Genomic DNA, 13,726 nt, shown 5'->3' with positions numbered 1-13,726 from the left:
TTTCTCCTCAGGGATAAACCCTGATTCTACAAAGCTTTAAATGAAAACCTGCCAAGTTCTCCTTAGGTCAACTGCCGCTGCACTGGCTCAAGCAAATTTCAAATCGCTGTGGGGCTTGTAGTCCCACTGCCTTCCGAACACTGCAGACAGAAGAACAATGGAAAAACAAGGGAGAGTAAGAGAATGTGGGCTAGGAGCCAATCAAATCTCCCTCTCTCTTCTTCGGGTTCGCTTGGAGGCTGAGAAGACAGCTCTGTCAGAAAGATTTGGCTTGGGTCCTGGCTTGGTCATGTGATCTGTGAATATTTATCTATCTTGTTCTCAATAATAACAATTAATAATAAACCGCCTGGCTGTGCCCTGGAACAAAGGATTGGATGTCTAGCGAAAGGAGTCCACAGCAGTTCCATTTTGTAAGGCTGCTATCAGATCAAGCAAGATAAAATGTGCTCAGTACTTGAAGGAGCAACAATCCCTTTAATATTATTATTTCTTTCTCTTTGTCGCTCCGGAGCTGTTTCCCTCTGAGTGCCATAAGCTTGTGTGCTGTAAGAATGTTTGTGCAGGTCGGCGCACCATGTGCTCATAGAAGGGAACAGACTGATGTTGGGATGTCTTCTTCTATCATTGCTTACCTCTAAAAACAGTACATTTACTTTGTCAATTGATTGATTGATTGATTGATTGATTAACTGATATTTATTGGAGAAGGGTGGGCTGTGCCTCAGAAGGTCAGAGGATAACTTCTGGGAAACTCTTCTCTCTTTCTGTCATGGGGCCTGGGAGATGGAATGCAAGACATAAAGTTTGGCAGCCAGTTCCTTTACCTGCTGCTGACCCATCTCTCCAGCCTCCCATCTTATATTTTGTGAGGCAGTCTCCCACTGAACTAGGGCTTGCTATTCTGGCTAGACAGGCTGGCTGACAAGCCCCTGGTGTCTTCCTGTCTTTGCCCCCAAGTCTAAGATTGCAGATCCCCAAGGTGAATCCTAGCCTTTATGTAGCCACTGGGGCCGCAAGCCCGAGCTCCGCCTGCTTGTGCAGCAGAGATCTTACCCTCCGAGCAGCGGTCTCCTCAGTCCTGCTAGCGCTTCCTTAATGTCAGTATTTCCTCACTAACATCAAACTAAAAACAAATTGTAGAATGAGCCGAGAAATCTGCTAGAAACTCTTCTTCAGATAGACGTTTAATTTTTATTTAAGAATGATTGCTGCCAGGCCGGGCGGTGGTGGCGCACGCCTTTAATCCCAGCACTCGGGGAGGCCGAGGCAGGCGGATTTCTGAGTTCGAGGCCAGTCTGGTCTACAAAGTGAGTTCCAGAACAGCCAGGGCTACACAGAGAAACCCTGTCTTGAAAAACAAAAAACAAAACCAAAACCTAAAAAACAAACAAACCCCAAAACAAACAAACAAAAAAGAATGATTGCTGCCATGGGTAACATCTGAGGAAGCCATCAGGAAGGATTCAGATAATTATCTGCTTTAAAAAGGAATCTAAACACAAACAAATAACGCACACAGAACACAGACCTTCCCAGGGTTCTCAGCCCAGAGTTCTGTGTTTGCTTTGGTACCCAGCACAGCCAGCATAGCTTCATAAGGGCGCTCGTGAAGAAGATCTAGTTCTGTTGGAGGCCCAGTTACAAAGGCGAATGTCCAAGGCACCGGGGTGTGATGCTGCCATGGTATGGGGGTTGAGCACCAGGAAGCCGATGCCAATGAGTCATTCTGTCCTACAGTATAGAGGAGGGGAATGGGTCTCCTGGAAGTGGCATTAGAATTTGTAACTATTCTGGAAGCTGTGGGCATTGTAATTCTGAAACTCTGTAATTCCGGAGACTAGGGCATCAGAGCTGAAGGGGGTAGTCTTTCATCGTAATGTTTTTTGATGTGTTCCTGCTAGCAGAGTTTGGGGAAGTATTCTGTGTATGTGGTTGACAACGGGATGGGGGTGTGCTGGTTTTGCCCTTCCTACGTCTAGACAAGTATCCACTCAGTCCAGGGGACTCACCGCTGGTTGGTGAGAGGGAGATGGGCATGGGGCGAGAGTAGTGTGGGAATACAGAATTCTCCCAAGTGTTCTCTAACAGTTGAAAGAAGACATAAATAAGAAAGAGAGACAAGGAACGGAGAGATGGAGAGCAGAGCCGTGTAATGTGTTCATCATGAGGGGACATTTGCAGTTCCCAGTGATGGTCTACAGCATTCCTTTAGGAATTGGCCACAAGGAAACCCACAGAGTCTGTCCACAGACTGAGCCACAGGTGACACTGTTATCATTCATGATTCTCCTTCATACACCTTCTGGCCATTGTGGTCTGCTTTCTCTAGTTGTCAGCTGATGTCACCCTTTACGTTAGGGCTCCCATTCTGCCTTTGGCAGTTGACTGTTCCTGAGGCGGGCATGGCAGAAACTCCCACAGACTGCTCCTTTGAGAATGTAGTCACGTTAGTAGTGAAGGGGATGACATCTTTGCTTGAGCAACCATGTCTTTGTGTGCATATATGTATTAACATTCTCAGAACTGCGTTTCTTGTCAATCACAAACATCCAAATGTCTTAAGTGCTGGTGAGGGATGGACAGCTTATGGGTCTACCTGAGAGTCTAGTGGGAGAGTCTTGGTTTTTCTCCATGACTTTCTCATGTGACTTCACAGCTCAGCAACTTACCTTCTTGGACTCATGGTTGGAGGTGAGAATGAAGTGTCTCTTAGCTGTACTTTTAAGTCCAAATGTTCCAGTTTTAATTACTGTTCCACACTATACATTTGACTGTATGTATGGATAAATGGATAAACAGATACAATGTCATTGTCTTTTAATTTTTACTTCTTGATGTGTTGAGAATTGAAGATGTAAGTTCTTCCAAGCATGGCTGTTGTGTTGGGGACCCCCAATAATGCGACAAGTGAGCTATAAAGTCTGTGTTCATTGTAGAAATGCATAAGCTCAGGCCATCCTGACATACAGACCCTCAGCTGAGCTTGGTCCTTGTGCCTGAACACGAGGCTGACAGAGTCCAGCCCCTTCCCTTGTCCATGTATACCGCTGCTGTATACATGGCTCCCCAAAGCTCCACATCTGGTTCCATGGCAAGGTTTGGATGGTGCGCCCGTGGGGTGGGGTTGTTTGCTCTGTCATATGACCCAGTCAACACGGGAGGGAGAGAACCACTCCTCTCGCTGGGAAAACATTGGAAGTGGATTTCTTGGCAGTCTGATTTAGTCCTTGGAATGAGTTCTCCTATGAGACAGTGTTTTGCACAGTGCAGGGAACCATAGAGTTGACCTGGCCTAGCCGCCTTGGGAGGCATGTGTCATAGGTTGTTCAGGCTGTGGCTCCTGGGGTAGTGTGTGCCTTCCAGTTCCTGGGAGACTTATGTACTCTCTTGGACAGGGAAGCATTCAGACTTTGTGGTTCTCTGTATGTTCTCTTAGAAGTCAAGGGAGCATGGGAGTTTGTCTACCCTGGATAGCTTGCAAATGTCATTGTGCCCTGGCAACTATGTATTGATCCTGGCAATTGCCGTTATATTCTGTTTCTGATAAGGGTATACAATGTCTGGTTACTCTCAATAAAATGGCCACAGGTTAAGTTTTGCTGCAAACCCTCCAACTGGTCTTCTTTCATTCCTCATGGCCAGATCAGGTGACCTTGGACTGACAGGTCAGTAATCTACTCCAAAGTCTTACATAAGTCAGGAGGGAAACACATGGTACTGTGGATTGGGTAATTTCCGAGTCTTGTGGAAGAGCTCTGTGTTTACAGAGATGTGGGCAGGGTAGTGAGCAGTCACAAGGCCAATACCCTGGAGAATGGCCATGGCAGGAATAGTTATCAAAATATGGGAAAGCTTTATGGGAAGGTCACCTTCAGTCAATCAACAAACACATCTGGACAGCCTCCATCAGAATGGCCTGTGGGCACATCTGTTAGTATTCTCTTGATGGATGATTGGTGTGAGAGGGCCCCACCCACTGTGATGATTGATATGAGAGGGCCCCACTCACTTTGGGTAGTAACAACTCTGGGCAGTTGGTTTAACCTGTGTGAGAAAGCAGGCTGATGGGGAGCAAGTCAGTGAGCAGTACTTCACCAGGCCTCTCTGTCCTAGTGTCAGCCTCCAGGTTCTTGTTTTGCCTTCCTGCTCTGGCTTGCCTCAGGGATGAACCATGCCGTGAAACAATTGGGCAAATGACTCTTTTTTTTTTTCCCCAAAATGTTTATCACAGCCTTAGGGACCCAAGACAATCTTGGAACACATCTTTGTTTAGTCTCATGTCGACTAACACCTTTCTTGTTCTACCCGGTTTGAGTATTTTCTTTCTGGCTTTACCACCTGCTATGGAGACCTTCCATGGTGGTTGACCCTACCACTATTATTTGTTCACTATAAATATGCCCCATAACACAATCAAATGTTCTGTCCATCACATCTGAGCACTGTAGCTGAGCGTGGTGGCACACGCCTTTAATCCCAGCACTTGGGAGGCAGACGCAGGTGGATTTCTGAGTTCGAGGCCAGCCTGGTCTACAGAGTGAGTTCCAGGATAGCCAGGGCTACACAGAGAAACTCAGTCTCGAAAAAACTAAAAACAAAAACAAACACAAAAACAAAACCAAAAACAACCACATCTGGGCACTGTTATCTTGGTGCTTTTATTTAACAACTTCCACTTCTGAACAGGACCTTTGGAGTCCCATCCATTCTGACAGGCAAACCGTATCATATCAGCAGAACTCCCCCCTCCCCCCATACTGAATCTAAGTCTCCAAACTCATCTCTCATTTCACAATTCAATGGGGAATGGATGGCAGAAGAGTAGTGCAGCCCTCTGACTCTCTGTTTTCCCATTAAATGTATTACTCATGCTGCCTGACACCCACCACGTTCCACAGCTTCTACAGAGAGTTGAAGGCATCACTGTTTATGTGCATTTTCTATCTGGATTGTAAGAACCATTAGGGACCTGTGCAAGTATGTTCTGATAACTTGAGACATTGCAAGTCCTGGAGTACACACATGACTCTCTGGGTAAGCAGATTTGCATAGCTTGCTATAGTCTCTCTGGCCTCCGTTGAAGCAGTGCTTAGAACAGTCTGTACTCGGTGGTTTGATTCAGCACTGTACCAGAGGCATAGACTTGTGTTCCATTTCTTTCAATCGTAGGCTCACTAGGTGAAGAATGATAAACTTCCTACGTGAATTAGACTCTGAGAACTCTCCCAGTGGAAATGCCATCCGGTTTTGATGCCTCCCAGGCAGTTGACCTAGTTTCTTTCATGGTATGGTTTAAAAAATGACCCCTGCATCTTTCCTTCCATCTCTCTTGCCTGTAATTATTGCTTTCTTCCTTCTGGACTCTTAATCTTCCATGATGGTTCTAGTGACCTATATGGCACCTTCTGTGTCAGTAGTGCAGTGGAATCATGGCTGTGATTCAGCTCTTACCTCTTTCTTACTCACACACATGAGCTGCAAGAGATCCTGGACTGTGTGTGCCACAGCTCAGAGCTGGAACAGGCTTTGATCTTCCACCACCACCACCTTCGCCATCAGCCTTGACTCTTTGTTGTTGTTGTTTAAAGATTTATTTAGTCTTTGTATATGAGTATACTGTAGTAACTGTCTTCAGACACACCAGAAGATGGTATCAGATCCCATTTTAGATGGTTGTGAACCACCATGTGGTTGCTGGGAATTAGACCCAGGACCTCTGGAAGAGTAGCCATCTGTCCAGCCCCTTGAGTCTTGATTTTAGTGGGGGAAGAAACAGAAACTTTGGATGCTCTTATCAAACAATGGCCTGAGTGTCTTACTGTACTTACCGACTTTCCTCCCTGGCTCTTGGGGCCATCTCATCTTGAAGTGACTAGAGATAGGCCTAACAGGGAAGATCTGTGGCTTGCTTGTGGCTGGGTTGCCTGGGGAGGTGGGGGTGGGGGTAGGGGTAGACAGAAATATGAGTCTTCCATCCTGGGCTCACCTGCCACCATGGTCCTAGCTTTTGCTGGACTTACATCTCACCACACCAGGACTTACTTCTTCCAAGTCTCTCCTTGGTATTAAGTCACAGCTAGACTTTCTACCCTGGAGGTTTCTCCACTGAAGGTGTCTGGTTTCAAAATCTGGGCTGTGTTTTCAAATAACATTTCAGCACCTCAGGTAATGACATCATGGCAAAAGTGACAGCGTTAGCTCAAGTGTTGGTACAGCAGGCAATGGCAAGAAATCACCCGCCCAGTGAGTGGGCTGCTTAGAGAAGGGCAGCAGAGAGAGAATGTCACCTCTAAGTGGTATTTTTCCACAAAAATTTAATTAAAAACCATGGCTGTGTCAGTATTTATAGCATGCTGCCAGCCTCTTCCTTTGGATGGAACATTGCTGAGTGTCAGTCAGGATCCAGGGGTGGTTGGAGCTCCCAGGAGGGAAAACAGCTTTGAGAGGTGCTGTGGAATTCCTCCACAAGAAGGGCGTTCAGTGCTGAGTGTCCATGTGGTGGAGGGTGTCCCACTTGTGAACACTGGCTTTTCAAACATAGATGGCTTCAGAGAGCCCCTTCAACATTCATTTCCTTTTCTATCAGCTTCTTCCTTCCTCTCAAGAAAGAAATGCCAGTGTGGACAGTGGTTTGCTACCATTACTCAAATATACAATGTTGCTACCATTATTCAAATATACAATGGGTTTGAGTTATAACTCTTTTATTGAGGCAACTATTAATAACATTGCCGGCTTTGTTTTTATTTACTGAGTACCCATCTTAAAAATGAGTCTTAGCCGGGCGTGGTGGCGCACGCCTTTGATCCCAGCACTCGGGAGGCAGAGGCAGGCGGATTTCTGAGTTCGAGGCCAGCCTGGTCTACAAAGTGAGTTCCAGGACAGCCAGGGCTATACAGAGAAACCCTGTCTCGAAAAACCAAAAAAAAAAAAAAAAAAAAAAAAATGAGTCTTTAAGCCTCATCTCTCACCTCTACGAAGCTCCCAAGGAGGTGATGCTCTTACTTAGATTTTAAGTGGTTGAGCAGACAGAGTAACTTGCTCTTGGCCATTCAGTCCCACACATGAATTTGACTTGGTTGTGTCACTTTCCAAAATAACAGCAATAACAATAAAAAATAATCATGGCGATATATAGTAAGTACCCAATAAAAAGGAGCCATTATTCAGATATTAGATAAATGTACATGGGCATGTGGGTACCTCTCTCTTCCTGATCTGGGGCCAGGAGACCTATCATTACAAGGCTGGCTTTGCATTTTTAATTGGATAAAAAACAGCTTCCCAAGGAAGCTGTGTTTCTTTGGGTGCTGTTAATTCTTAATTCTTGGTGCTGGAGAGCCGTGTCCTGAGGGGATGACAGGGTTAGAGCATGAATTCACAGAGACCATTTGAATAAGAAAGAATGCCAGAGTTCCAGGTAGGAAAGAGTGCAAGGTCTCATGCTTCTCCTTGTTTTGAGAAGATGCACATGCCCTGTGCCTAGGTACTTGCTTCTCACTGAACTTTGTAAATGCCCACCATATTTTCTGGCCACCCTTTCAATTAGATGGAGTTGTATGACTTGTTCCAGCCAATGGAAATGGGAATACAGAATCTTTCTTCCTGTACAAGAAGAGGTTTGTTTTCTCTGTTCTCTTCTGTCCCCTATGATCCTGAGAGCTTAGAAGGCTGAACTGGAGGATGCTTGCCCAAATCCCCTCACACATTATTTTATTATCCTTCTGAGGGTCTGGGCTTATTTATTATTGCAGCAGAACCTGACTGATTCTGACTTCTATACATGTGTACTGATTTTCAGGCCTCTTCACAGTCAGCATCTTTAAAGGTCTGTCTGGATCTTGCACAAGTTGTGTGATTACTGTCATAACCATTGTGACTGCATATGTGCAATTTCCATTCTGTATCCAGAAAACAGTCTTGATGTAGCCATTCACTGACCCTGGTTCTTAAGTCTTTTTGCCCCCTCTTCTGTGATGATCCTTCAGCCTTGGGAGAAGGGAGTATGATGTAGACATCTCATGTAGGGCTGAGCAATGTCTTCCCCTTTAGGATGAGCAATGCCTTGTCCTGTGGGGTGAGCAATGCCTTGTCCTCTGCACACGAACCAGTTGTGGCTCATTGTGTTAATCACCATCTGCTGCAAAAGGAAGACTCAGTTTCACATTGACGTCTCCTTCTTTGAATCTCAAATTTAAGGTACTCCCAGAGTATATACTGTGACCCGCCATTTCTGGGGCCTTAAGAGCTCACCTTGGCCCATGGCTTTAGATGCTAGCCATTTGTCTAGGCCATTCTAATAAACATGGAGAAATTAGTATGTGTTGGGGGAGAGAGACAGCTCAGCAGATCAGAGCACCGACTGCTTTTCTAGAGGATCTGGGTTCTATTCCCAGCATCCACATGGAGGCTCTCAATCATCTGTAACTCCAGTTACATGAGATCTGATGCCCTCTTCTGGCCTCCATAGGCACCAGACGGTCATATGGTATACAGACATACAGTCAGGCAGAATACTCATACACACTTAGAAACTAATTTATTAAAAATAACAGTGTACCCATCATGAGCCATTGGCTATCCCACCCCTCCTCAGATTCCTGTCTTGTCAGTGGCTCCGCTCTCTCTCCAGTTGAGCAGACTCTGAGATTCATCTGTGAATCTTTACGTTTGGCACAACCTATCATCGAGCTCTATCTAGTCTCATGCCCAAACACCCCATGTTTCATATGTCATCCCAGTTCACAGCTGCTAAACTAATTCCAGACATTTCCATCACTCACATGTGTTAAGCCTCTTGTCTTTGGTTCTGTCTACTGTTCCCTTACATCACAGTACAGGGCATCAGTTACAAACAGAAATGAGGTTGTCCCGTACCTAGTGTCCTGTGGTGGTTTGAATATGCTTGGCCTAGGGAATGGTACTATTAGGAGGTGTGGCCTTGTTGGAGTAGGTGTGGCCTCATTGAAGGAGGTGTGTCACTGTAGGCATGGGCTTAAGGACCCTCATCCTAGCTTCCTGGAAGTCAGTCTTCTCCTGTTTGCCTTCAGAACAAGATGAAGAACTCTCAGTTTCTCCAGCCCCATGTCTGCTTGCCTGGACACTGCTATCCTTCCTGCTATCATGGCAACAGTCTGAATCTCTGAACCTGTAAGCCAGCCCCAATTACATGCTGTCTTTTATATGAGTCGCCTTGGTCATGGTGTCTGTTCATAGCAATGAAAACCCTAACGAAGACATATCCTTTTGTGTTACTTCCAATAATAATTCAAATACCATGAAATAACATTATCTGGGTAAGACCCCAGATCTGCTGCTGGTTATACCTCTGCTGCCCCGCCTCTATTGACCCCATCTGTGCTGTTCACTAGCTTCAAGTCCACCAGCTTCATTTTCTCCCTAGTTTAGGGTCTTTGTATCTGCTGTTTCTCATGTCCTGGGTTTTCATGAGGCTTTGCCCTTTTTGATGCTTATGCCTCACCCCAGATTTTGCCTTCTCAGGTCTCATGGTGTTTCTAGGTTGAGGAGACTTAAGTTCCTACTGCCTTTTCCTGCTTGCCTTATTTCACAGTCCTATCATCTTCCAAAGCGATAACATGTATGGTTATCACTACACGGAGCAAGGACATGGGTGTAATGAATGCAGGGAATTTATCTTTTCACTCTTGTCTCATCACACACAAAAGCACTCTTGAGGTATCAATAAACCACTCACCAATAAATGAGCGAATCTGTAAGTTACTTTGTTAAAGCATGTGGCTTATCTTTTATCACCGCAACAGAGCACCTGACATACATGATCTACAAGAAGGGAAGGCTTTTTTGGCTCACAGTTTCCGACATTTTAGCTCATGGTCATGCCACCCTGTCTCTAAACATGTGGGAAGACAGAATGTCACAGCATGAAGTGTATGATGGAGTTGTTGGCCATCTCCTAATAGACACAACGCAGAGGGCAGGGAGCAGGACCTAGACAACCTGAAAGCTGTCATCCCCAGTGCCCCCATGTCCCAGTAGCACCATCAGAAGAGGACCAACTCTTTAGTGTATGTCTTTTGGAGGACATACACCATGGGAAGTCCAGTTCTCAGAAATAATCTGTAAGGTTAGCCTGACATGATGTTGCCAGGAATGTGGTTTGAGTAAGAATGGCCTCCATAGGCTCATAAAGCTGTGGTCTTGGAGTAGGTGTGGCCTTGGAGTGGGTATAATCTTGGAGTGGGTGTGGCTTTGGAGTAAGTGTGACCTTGGAGTGGGTGTGGTCTTGGAGTAAGTGTTGCCCTTGCTGGAGGAAGTGTGTCACTGGGGTGGGCTTGGAAGTTTCAAAAGCTCACACCCAGCCCGATGTTTTTCTCCCTCTGTTTGAGTTTGGATCACAAGGTAAAGCTCTCAGTTACGTCTCCAGCACCATCTGTGCCATCATTCTCTCTGTCCTGATGACAAAGCCTCTAAAGCTCTAAGCCAGCCCCAGTTAAATGCTTTCTTTTATTAGAGTTGCCTTGGTCATGGTGTCTCTTCATAGCAATAGAACCTGGAATTCTCTACTATTCCTGGGTCCCTTCCTGGATATGGCCATGTTCTCACCTCATTGTAGTTTTTCCTTCTCACCAAAAGATGAGGTCAAGAAATGAGGAACTTCTGGAAGGATGGCTCAGTGGGCAAAAGACTTGCTGTGTAAGCACAGGTTTCTCAACGCTCACATAAAAGTCAGCAGTGGTGGAGACAAGCTCTCTGGAGCTTGCTGGCCAGTTTGGCCAGCCAAAATATAGAGCTTCAGATTCAAGGAGAGGCTCTATCTCAAGAAAATAGGGTGAGGAGTGATACAGGAGATCATCTGCCATTGATTCCTGGTCTCCATGTGTGAATTCTTATGTACATGGGCACACACACATGTATGCACACACATAGATAGACAGATGATAGATAGATAGATAGATAGATAGATAGAAAGATAGAAAGTAAGAAGATAGACAGACAGATAGATAGATAGATAGAATATGCTTTCCTACAGTGCATTCCAGTCCAGAAGGGTGTATGTTTAACCCTCTCAGCACACCCTTTTAGAATGTCCTCTTGGGACTTCAGAATCCATATCCAGGGCCTTGTGGAACTCATTCACTCCTTTCAATGGCAGAACAGCATGTAAATCTCTAGGTCTGGGGGTGGCCAGGGTCAGCTGCAGAGAGTTGGGTACAGGTGGGTTACAGATGTGTATGTTGGCTCCACTAATTTGCATCCAAGGCTTCTTGCATTGCAAAGTAGAACCTGGAGTGGCAAGAAAAGAGGATAGGCGACCATGGAGGGCAGGTGACCACTGTGAAGGGCAGGTGACCACCATGGAGGGCTGCCTTCTCTTGTGCCAGCTGCAGCACGAACTTCAAGAAACCTGCAAATGCTACACTGAGTCCTCACCGTCTAGCCCTGATAACGGACAACAGGGAATAATGCAGAGGCAGAGGCAGGTCTTTCTAAAATTGAACCTTCTCTTTCCAATCTCCTTCTATGACCATGACCTTGATGAATCCAGATTCAAGCAGGTGAGTTAGAACAGTCATTTCCAACACCCTGGGCCCAGTGGTCTTTAATAAATGGTCTCAACCCTTTGGTTTCAAAGGATATGAATTCACTGAATCAGAGTGGTGCTGCCAGACCTGGAAGGTTTGGGGTTTATTTTATCTTTAATCACATGTGTGCCTGCTCAGGAGGTACACGCACATGTGTGTGTGGGTATCCATGGAGGTGTGAGACACTGGACCTGGAGCCAAGGTGGTAGTGAGCAGCCTGGTGTGGGTGCTGAGAACTGGACTCTAGAAGAACAGCAAGTGCTCTTAACCATGGACCCAGTACTCCACACTCTGCTAAAAGGTTTTGATGAATACACTGCTGATAGAAAGCCACTTGAGTCCTTCCGTTGTCTATACTCTAGAAAGTGATATTATGGCCATTGGGGGAATTTACAGGAGAGCTGACTCTGCTGGTTCTTGTTGCTTGGATAAATGCCAATCTTGGGTTGACTTCTTTACTTTGTGTCTGTCAGTTGGTCCTAGAGGATGAGATAAGTCAGAAATGATTCTATACTCCAGTTTTCAAATGTAGAAAGTTCAAAAAGCAAACCCCCAAGCTTCCAAATACCAGCGACTTACAATGTTTCTGAATGTAAACTCGAGACCTCAGCCCTCTCTGAAGAACTTCCTGGGACTTCAGTGATTTCAAATGAAGGGTTCAGTGTCTATAAACGTGACGACTGTATTTAGTCATGTAAAACCTCTCACAAAGTGAGAAAGATCGTCTCTCTTAAATCCACCTTTTAAAATGTTCTTGGACTTCCTCAAATTTGCACGATGTACAGCACACATGACCTCCTGAGTGTCAGTAATGAACTCCCACCTACAGGGCCCATGGGCCACCTTTGTTCACGAAGTACATTATAGGCACACTCAGTCAGGGCATTGCAGACCACTTGAAATTGACACATTTTAAAAAAACAAAACAACAACAAAAACCTGTGAGGGTAAAAATACGTTGGAAATCCTAATAAGTGTTTTCCCAGTTTAGAAAGTAGACAATTTAGTGGCTGAGGCAACTATGGTAAAGTGCTTGCCATTGAAGCATCGGGGCCCAAGTTTGACCCCAGCACAAAGCTGGGCATGATGGTGCCTGCCTGCAATCCCATTGCTTGGGAGTGGGTGGAGCACATGAATCCCTGGGGCTTATTGGTTAGTTAGTCTATCTTCATCTGAGAGCCCTGAGTCCCAGAGAGAGACCCTGTTTCAAAAAGCAAAATGGATGGCTCCTGAGAAATGACACCTGTAGCTCACCTGTAACCTCCATGTACACACACACACACACACACACACACACGAGAGAGAGAGAGAGAGAGCGCTAAATAACTTAAGTTTGGACCTGCCAGCTTTATGGTATAGGACATTCAACCCCCTGTTCCATGTTTTAATGCAAAGTATAGCATTGAACACAAGTTGCTTCTGGCAGGAAACAGCCCTGTACTTACCTGTACAACTCAGTTTTTACCTCATCCTTTGCAGAAATTGGCCCAGGTTCAGTGTGTCTATACCTATGTGGCATACCTGCAACCAGGGCACCTCCACTTTCCATGTTCCCAGGCAGCCCTGGGCCAGAGAACAGAGCACACTCTATTTCCTGGTAAGCCACTCCTACCCTTCCCAGAGGCCAGATGTAGTCTTCTGTCTCAGCACTATCTTGCCCTGGCATCTTCCCAGCAGAGAGCAGTGGCTTTGGTACCTAGCAGATGGGGACTGGTGTGCATTTAGCTGTCCCTGCAAGGAGGGAGTTATGGGGGTGATTTGGGGCTTGTAATCAGGATTTGTAATCTGTGAGCTGAAAGGACCTATCCACTGACTTGGCCAGTAAACAACTCTGTTAGTCTCCTTTTTTCATTTACATTAATAAAACCAGAGCATGGGGTGGGCACCCAGTGGGAGAGCTGACACTGTGTAACTCATTCACTAGCAGATGCTCGGGAAAATCTCAGCTGTTTTCTCCAGTGACAGTGGTCTGACAGGGAGATATTTGTTCAGATGATAGGCCTAAGGCCCCTAGATCTATCCGTCACTCCCGCAAGCACTCTTTGAGTGCCGAAAGACATCAGAGTCCCCCACAATGCCCATCCTGCCTCAGTGTCCCAGACCCAACCCACTCTTCACAGTAGCCGGTTGAGGTTTGGGTAGCCACAAGTGCTCATTCC

Source organism: Mus caroli, unplaced genomic scaffold, assembly GCF_978045245.1.
Source record: "Mus caroli unplaced genomic scaffold, Mus_caroli_1 scaffold_15, whole genome shotgun sequence".
NCBI classification, from domain to species: Eukaryota; Metazoa; Chordata; class Mammalia; order Rodentia; family Muridae; genus Mus; species Mus caroli.
Note: the sequence above shows the minus strand (reverse complement) of the source record.